Source organism: Trichomycterus rosablanca, chromosome 11 (genome assembly GCF_030014385.1).
Source record: "Trichomycterus rosablanca isolate fTriRos1 chromosome 11, fTriRos1.hap1, whole genome shotgun sequence".
Taxonomy (NCBI): domain Eukaryota; kingdom Metazoa; phylum Chordata; class Actinopteri; order Siluriformes; family Trichomycteridae; genus Trichomycterus; species Trichomycterus rosablanca.
In genome coordinates this window covers 2629496-2638997 of record NC_085998.1, presented here as the reverse complement: position 1 = coordinate 2638997, position 9502 = coordinate 2629496, and positions in this window count along the sequence as shown.

Below are 9502 nucleotides of genomic sequence, written 5' to 3'. Positions count from 1 at the left end.
CTTAATGAGGGTTATGATCATTAAAACCACCTCCTTGTTTCTACACTCACTGTCCATTTTATCAGTTCCACTTACCATATATAAGCACTTTGTAGTTCTACAAGTACTGACTGTAGTCCATCTGTTTCTCTGCATACTGTTTTAACCTGCTTTCACCCTGTTCTTCAGTGGTCAGGACCCCCACAGAGCAGGTATTATTTAGGTGGTGGATGATTCTCAGCACTGCAGTGACACTGACATGGTGGTGGTGTGTTAGTGTGTGTTGTGCTGGTATGAGTGGATCAGACACAGCAGCGCTGCTGGAGTTTTTATACACCGTGTCCACTCTCTGTCCACTCTATTAGACATGCCTACCTAGTTGGTCCACCTTGTAGATGTAAAGTCAGAGACGATCGCTCATCTATTGCTGCTGTTTGAGTCGGTCATCTTCTAGACCTTCATCAGTGGTCACAGGACGCTGCCCACAGGGTGCTGTTGGCTGGATATTTTTGGTTGGTGGACTATTCTCAGTCCAGCAGTGACAGTGAGGTGTTTAAAAACTCCAGCAGCACTGCTGTGTCTGATCCACTCATACCAGCACAACACACACTAACACACCACCACCATGTCAGTGTCACTGCAGTGCTGAGACTGATCCACCACCTAAATCATACCTGCCCTGTGGTGGTCCTTTGGGGGTCCTGACCATTGAAGAACAGGGTGAAACAGATGGACTACAGGCAGTAATTGTAGAACTACAAAGTGCTTCTATATGGTAAGTGGAGCTGATAAAATGGACAGTGTCCAGTGACAGATAGTCTCCCTATGAGGGTTGCGACCCCCATGTTGAGAACCACTGCTCTAGGCCACCCAAGGACGATGGGTCCTGAGAGTTTTGTTCATCTCAGGGTTTCGTCCTTGCCACTGTCGCCCCTGGCTTGCTCATCAGGGGTCTTTGGTCCTGGAATCTGTAATGATGCTTTGAGATAAATGTTCACTGTTAAAGTAATCCTCTATACAAATAAATCTGACTTGACTAGCACACAGTGTCTGCATCCTTTTACACTTTTTCTTCTAGTCCTGTCCACCCAGTTATGACCGGGGAGATCTGCAGTTGCTCCTCTGATACGTTTGCCCTCAGCAGTTGCTTCTTTTTCACAACCCAGCAGCTGCATTACGTGTGAATCCTCCAAAACCCTCGAGTTGGCTACTCGACCAGTTCTGGAGATCGTACATCTAAGCAAGAGCGAGGACAAACCCCATCAGGCACAGCCAACTCTGTCTGTCGGATGCCCAGTCAGGTCGCTAGCACTGCCTAAGATTGGAATTTCAGATGTGTCACACTCTACAGTGTTGAGCTAGAATATCAAACTGCTGCGGTATATAAAAATACAGATAGAACGTGGTTTTCTAATCTATCATATACACTGGTACCTTGTAACTTGATGTCCCCCTTGTTCAGCTCTCGGCTTGAGCGGTAAAACCTCATCAGCGTGTGAATATGATCTGAATCTGCATCAGTGTGGAATAAGGTGCAGATCCAGGGTTACAGCTCCACATGTATCTGTGTTTATCTGGATTTTCCTCCCTGTTTCACTTTTAAACTTGTGTTACAGCTCCAGCTTCTGAGAAATGGTGAGAATCAGAATCAGCTTCTCCCAGAGTCTAAAACGCTTCTGGTTCAAAATAAAGCTTAACGGGGTTTAATGTAGTAAAAGAAGGAGACAGGAGCACTAAACTTCTCTTCATTATTACTGCTCATAAGTTCCTCCACTAATCACATTCCTCACTCGCTGTTTTACTACAGTAAGTCACGCTAAGCTTTGTGCACCGCCGTCACACTTCATGGGACATAATGGCACAGCGGCACAAAAGTGGTTTTGTCACTTCTCATGTGAATGCGCCGGTGCTGAAGGGAATACGGTATTCCAACATCAAGCATCTCCACCATTAAGAAGCGTAGGGAGAAGTGCAGGTATTATTGTATTTCTGTACTGTTTTTAATTGTATTTCAGAGTTTTTATATTATATTTGTGTTATTTTCAGTGTATAAGAGTCAAAAACAACCTCATTATTTTACATGAGACTAAAATATATGCAGGGTGGCACGGTGGCTCAGTGGGAAGCACTGTCGCCTCACAGCAAGAAGGTCCTGGGTTTGATCCCCAGGTGAGGCGGTCCGGGTCCTTTCTGTGTGGAGTTCGCATGTTCTCCCTGTGTCTGCGTGGGGTTTCCTCCGGGAGCTCCGGTTTCCTCCCACAGTCCAAAGATGTGCAGTCAGGTAAATTGGAGACACTGAATTCCCCTATAAGTGAATGGGTGTGTGTGTGTATGTGTGTGTGTCTCTGCCTTGCGACGGACTGGCGTCCCATTCAGGGTGTTACTGTGTGCCTTGCGCCCATTAAAAAGCTGGGATATGCTCCAGCACCCCCCTGCGACCCTGATTGGATAAGCGAGTAAGAGAATGAATGAATAAAATATAAGCAGTTTTATGGGACCGTGGACGCATTAACAGGTTTCCCAAACATCCTTATGGGAAAAAATACCTTGAAACTCAACGTCTTTAAAACTCAACGCCACTCCCAGAATCGACTGACGTTGAGTTTCAAGGTACCGCTGTACCGCTGGTGGGTGCTTTGCATTCTCTTAGTGGTACTCGTTCCTTAGATGCACACTGGACTTCAGCATCAATAAACTTCTACAATCACTTCTACATACGGTAATGGAGCACACGCACACACACACACACACACACACACACACACACACACACACATGAGATGGAAACTTCTATAAATATACATACATATATTAAGTCCTTGTTTATTTAAAATCATGTCATGCTGCTTGTACACCCCGTCATGCCACATTATTGAGTGTTTTGTGTGTGATAGCACTCATGATGACGTGTGTGTGTGTGTGAGTGGTAAATAAATGTGGCAGCTTGGCATATTCGTAGTGTTGACTCACAGCGATAGTGGGTGGTGTCTGTGTGTGTGTGTGTGTGTGTGTGTGTGTGTGTGTGTGTGTGTGTGTGTGTGTGTGTGTGTGTGTGTGTGTGTGTGTGTGTGTGTGTGTGTGTGTGTGTGTGTGAAGAGTAAAAGCTAAGAGTAATCCCTACCCATCACTCTCACCCGTCTCATTTCCTCTTTCCTGTTCTCTGTAATGATACTAATGATTTTATTTTCACTTTATGGAATGGAGAAGCTGATCTGAGACTCCAGCGAAGCTTCTTCTGAGGTTCTGTGGGAGTCCGGGGTAGATCTGAGGGCTCCGAGTTCCCCCCAGGATCTCTGGGTTCCACCCACCTCCCAAAACCATCCATGTTTATAAATGTAACCTCACAGAGAGGGATAAATCCCTCAGTTTAAACTGCTTTATCGAGTACAGTGGAGGAGGTGCAGTGGGAAATTACACTAACCCGCTATCACTGGGGTCAAGGGTTCGAATCCCTAGCGGTGCTATCGGCATTTAGCAGACGCCTTCATCCAAAGCAACTTGCATTAAAGTTACAGTTGAGCGATTGAGGGTTAAGGGCCTTGCTCAACAGCAGCAACCTGGCAGAGGTGGGGTTTGAACCAGCGACCTTCTGATTACTAGTCCAGTACCCTAACCACTAAGCTACGGCTTGCCCATACAGACACGATTGGCTACTTTATGTCTGAGATTTTGAGCTGCTGAGCTACAGAGACAGCAGTTGGACTAGTAATCATAAGGTTTCTGGTTCAAGTCCCACCATCGCCACAAGTTGCCACCATTGGGCCCCTGAGCAAGGCCCTTAACCTTCAATAATTGTAAGTCGCTTTGGATAAAAGCGTCCACTAAATGCTGCAAATGTAAATGTAACGAGGAAACCACGGCCCTACAATAGATTGGCGTCCTGTCTGTCTGGGGAGTGTTACTGCATCACACTGATTCAGGGAGGACCGGACCCGCAGCCACCCTGACCAGGATAAAGCATGAAACGATGACCTGAAACGTTCATCATGTTCTTCAGGATCAGAAGGAACAGAGCTTAATCATTCACTCATCCTCAGTACCTCAGTACCTGATCAGGGTCCCAGTGCTCCTGGAGCCCCCAGAAACACAGGAATACGTCCGTAGCAAATCTCATTAGTGACCAGGGTTCGAATCCCCAGCCGGTCGGGGTCTACGTACAGACATGATTGGCTACTCTATGTCTGAGAAGAAGGAGCCGAGGCCCTACGATAGACTGGCGTCCTGTCTGTCTGGGGAGTGTTACTGCATCTCACCCAGTGATTCAGGGAGGACAGGACCCACTGCCACCCTGACCAGGATAAAGCATGAAACAACAGCATGAAACGTTCATCATGTTCTTCAGGATCAGATAATCTTCAGTACCTGGATAATCCTGATCAGGGTCCCGGTGCTCCTGGAGCCACCCAGAAGTTTAAGTGTTCCAGAGGTGGAAGGAAATCCATACAGACATGGGGAGAACCTACCAAAACTCAACTGCACCACCCATCATGACTTCTGATGTGAATTAGAACCTTTACTTTATGTCTTTGATATAGCCAAAAGTATGTGGACACCTGAGAACAGGGTTATTGAATTAACCTTGTTTTGAAACCTTACAGCGGTAACATCTCTCTCTTCTGTGAGGGCTTTCCACTGTATTTTGAAGTGTGGGAATTTGTGCCCGTTCAGGAACCCGTCACAGTCAGCCTTCCCATTCTTCCCAAAGCTGTTTAATGGGGTGGACCGGATGATGTGCGGCGGTACTGGACCGTCTTCGGTATTAATCAGGTTTTTTTTCATAAACACGTCTTTGATCAGGGATTCCGTTTGAAGGTGTGAACGCGTCCTTTAATGGCGTAAGATTTAACGATCGAGGTAATTAGCCGCTCGGGTCACTACAGAGCTGCGCGGCGTTTGATCTGTAATGCTAAACTCGTTAGCGCCAAAGTCATCGATTGTGCTCTGCGCGGTAAATTAAAATCTATACGCCTTTCATTTCATTTTACTGCCAATGTATCCTGGTCAGGGTTGCAGTGGGTCAGGCTACTCCGGTGACACACCCTGGACAAGCCACCACTCCGTCGCAGGGCTAATCAAGTGTCTATGTACAGTAGACTGGGATTCGAACCCTGGATCCCAGCAGGAGTGGGCTAGCGTAATTAACCACAGCGCCACCTGCTGAGCGATTTATACAGCTTCATCACAAACATGAACCTTTCCAGATCCACGCTATATGGACAAAAGTATCGGGACGCCCCTGCCCCTTCTAATGATTGAATTCAAGTGTTTCAGACACAACAGTTGCTATCAGAATTGGCAGCAACAGTTTAGGGAAGGTCCTTTTTTTGTTCCTGACATTAAGAAAAGCTCGAGTCTTGACCTGAGCCCCACTCAACAGCTCTGGGATGAATTGGAACATCGACTGAGGCACAAATTCCCATACACAGTCTTGTGAGAAGCTTCTCAGAATATGGGCGGCGGTTGTTCTGGCTGAAAGGATCAAACGGCCGTCACTCTGTTTGACATCCAACAAGCTCATGCTCAGGTGTCCAAATACTTTTGGCCATGTAGTGTATGAACTGATCTGGTTCCTATTTAAACCAGTTCCCTGTAAATCAGAATGATTAGAGACTCGAGATCGACTGTTCAAATTCAACAGGTTTTATTATTGTTGGTCACATGATTATTCACACACACACACACACACACACACACACACACATACATACACACACACACACACACCCCGGCAGAGGTTTGGACAGAAATAGTCTCGCTGGGCTCAGTTCTGGTTCCTGATGAGATTAGCGGTCGGGTGAAAGCTCTGAAAGCGCGGCCACGCCCACACATCCTTTTAAACCCACTCCTGTTTAACACCCGCAAAACCACACCTCTCAGAAATAGGCTTACTATTTGATTTAGTTCTCTCACAGCTGCTTCTTTACTTGCCTTGTTCTTCCGTCCCGTCTCATGGGTCCCAGTTTTACACTTAATTTAGTTATAAGAGTTCAGAAGATATTGAAGCGCGGATGTTTTAACACAGCACATGAGTGATATCCTGGCTTTGTGCTCAGTGGTAAACTATACCATAAAGTGCACAAGTGCAGTTTGGGACACAGCCGGGTTTTAAGTATGTTTGAGTGAAGCTAGATACTCAGCCAGTTTTAAGTGCACTAGAGTGCAGTGTGGAACACAGCTGGTTTTAAGTGTGCTCAGGTGCAGTTTGGAACACAGACAATTTTTTTAATGCTCGAGTGGGGTTTGGGACACATCCTATATAAAGTATGTTCAAATGCAGTTTGGAACACAGCCAGTTTTAAGTGCACTAGAGTGTAGTATGGAACACAGGTGGTTTTAAGTGCACTAGAGTGTAGTATGGAACACAGGTGGTTTTAAATGCACTTGAGTGCAGTTTGGAGTGCAGCCAGTTTTAAATGTGCTAGAAAGCAGTTTGGAACACATCCTGTTAGAAGTGTGCTTGAGTATAGTTTAAAACACTGTCAGTTTTAAGTGTGCTAGAGTTTTGTTTGGAACACAGCCGGTTATAAGTATTCTAGAGTGCAGTTTGGAACACAGCCGATTTTAAGTATGTTTGAGTGCTGTATGGAACACAGCTGGTTTTAAGTTTACTTGAGTGCAGTTTGGAACACAGCCAGGTTCAAAAGTGTTCTCGAGGCCAGTTTAAATCACTACCATAGTCAGGAACACTGCCAGTCTTAAGTGTTCTAGAGTGCGGTTTGCAACGCAGCCAGTTTTAAGTGCACTTGAGTGCTGTTTAGAGCACGGGCACTTTTAAGTTTGCTCGAATGCAATCTGGGATGCAGCTGGTTTTAAGTTTGCTCAAGTGCAGTTTGGCACACAGCCAGTTTTAAGTGCACTAGAGTGCAGTTTGGAACACAGCCGGTTGTAATCCAGCAGGCGCTTGTGGGTTTTTTAAAATTTAGTTTCCTGACGACCTAGTTGGACTTACGGTGCCTTCGCGACAGGCAGCGGGTTTCTCTGAGATCTCGAGTGCTTGAGTTTAAATCTCAAAGGTCTTAAATCTTAAAAAATCTTAAAGGTTTCTTATTGAGGCTGCAGTTGCGACCTCTGCTGGCTGGACGAGGAGCCTGGACGAGAGATGATCGATCCACGGATAGTACTGCGTGACTCTGTAGGGATACGGACTGCGGCCACATGTTAGTCTGCAGCTCTTGTCGGTCAGGGTGAGGGTCTGCATTTGTGCTGCGTCGTAAATTTCCACGTGTCCGACTTTAGCTTCCGACTCCCGAGAGAAACTCGTCTTTCCCATAAAACCGACACCACTTGAATGCAGCATTAGTTCCTCACATACTAAATTTACCCAGACCTGTAATCTCAGTAGGGATCAATTCTGGCCCTGCAAGACTAAGGTACGAACATCACGGCATCCTGACTGTCCTGTTCCTCTTCCAGGAAAAAAAATTATAGGAAAGAAACATTAAAACTGTGTAGAGTTCAGTACCGCGGTACAGAGAAACGTCACACATTCAACAGTAAATAAAAAAGCCAGAAGGTGTTTGGATAAAAAAGTCCCTTATTTTTTTTTAAACTGAGGTTTAGAGGAACGTGAGCAGGTGATGATAAAGAGTTTAAGAGTTTACAGTCCGGGAGAGAGTCTGTGTACAAAAGAAGGGTTGGTGTAGGATTTCCTCTCATCCGACGATGGATATCGAAGCTCGTACCCGGACAGCCTGGTAGAGAAGAGACGTATGGAGAGGATGAAGTGGGTGCAGGAGAGGTAGACGCATATTAGAGAGCAAAATTTGGAAAAAACAGAGGTGGAGAAAGTGGCTATAAGAGGACGATGGTGTGAGGAAACAAGCCGAAGTGATGGAGATTATATAATATTACAAAAACATCTCATAATTAGGGTGACGCCAAACACCGTGGTTGCACTACAGAGGGTTCGAACCTTTAATAAGATCTAGTTGCTTGTAGGGTAAAAAGCTGACTGATCATATTCTTACATTTTTTTAAATTTAGGCAACAAAAACATCAACTCTGATGGAAATAACGCTGGGAACACTAGCACTAGAGCTAAATACGGACTCGTTACCCAGACATTAGCATAGTGTTGGGATTTCGGACTGTAGGACTGGGATTTGGGGTTTGGGACTGACTTTAAAGATTCGGAGATCATCGGGGTCCGAGTAAACTGTCCCGAATCTGTTATGCGGACTGGATCCGCTGTGGCCACGCCTAACTATGAAAGCAACTAAAATTTTAAATAGGTTATAGCATCCCATAGTGGTGGCAAGTCAAGTCGTTGAGAGGTGCACTTGCACTTGTCAGTGCGCTCTAGGTGCTGGTCCCAAGCCCGGATAGAAATAGAGAGAGCGTCTGTTATGCGGACCGGATCTGCTCTGGCGACGCCTAAATAAGAGAGCAACCAAAATTTTAAATTGGTTATAGCGCCCCATAGTGGTGGTCGAAACAGTTCAGCCATTGGGAAGTGCACTTGCACTTGTCAGTGCACTCTTAGTGCTGGTCCCAAGCCCATATAGAATAGGAGGGCAGCATTAGGAAGGGCATTCGGCAATAAAATTGTCCCAAATCTGCTGTAGTGATACCTAAATATGGGCACAACCAAAAATTTTAGTTATAGCGCCCATAGTGGCCAATTTTTATTTCTATATTTGAGTGAAGTGATTGAAGAGAAGAAGAAATAAAAGAAGTAAAAGAAAATCCTCTAAGTCACTGATCTGCATCGAAAAAGCTTTTGTTAGTTCAGGCACACGCTGGGTGAGAAGGCCGGGCTTACAGTCGACCTTCCAATTCGTTCCAAAGTGTTCGGTGGGGTTGAGGTCGAGGCTCTGCGCAGACCACTGGAGTTCCTCCACGACAAACTCGTCTGGTCATCTTTGTCCACAGGGGCTCGTTCATGCTGGAACTGTTGTTGGAACACCTGAAGTGAACTGTAGTGCCCCACAGTGGCACTTTAACATGAAGTTGACTGAAGTGGTTAAAGAAACGTAGAAGATGAGGAACTTAGTTTCATACTTGACCCTCAGTAAGGAAGTGGAAGTGGAAACATGCTTCAAAGTCCATGGATGGAAACATCAGCACGTCTTGAAGACCATATATGGGTTTTGTGGAATTTTGGAAGGATCGTTGGCGTCACTGGTGCAGAATTATTTTTTAGCGTCTACGAGTCTGCTGAGGAACCTCTGAGAGGAGCTTTAGTTCCATCATAATTTCTAGAGGAATCTTCTGCAGGATCTGAGGGCAGGATCTTCTCAGAAACACCGGAGGCTGCTAAAGAACGCCGTCGTCCATCAGTTTGTTGATCGTTGACCCGTCACAGATTTTGGTCAGGCAGAGTCTGTACTCGTCCCCATGAGCCGTAGAGCTCGGCGAGGAACTGGGCATCGGCGAAGTGGTTGAAGAAACGTAGAAGAAACAAGTCAACTCAGTTTCATACTTGACCCTCAGCAAGGAAGTGGAACTGGAAACATGCTTTGAAGTTCACGGATGGGAGTTTCATGGAATTTTGGAAGGATCATTGGTGTTCACACGTGCAGAA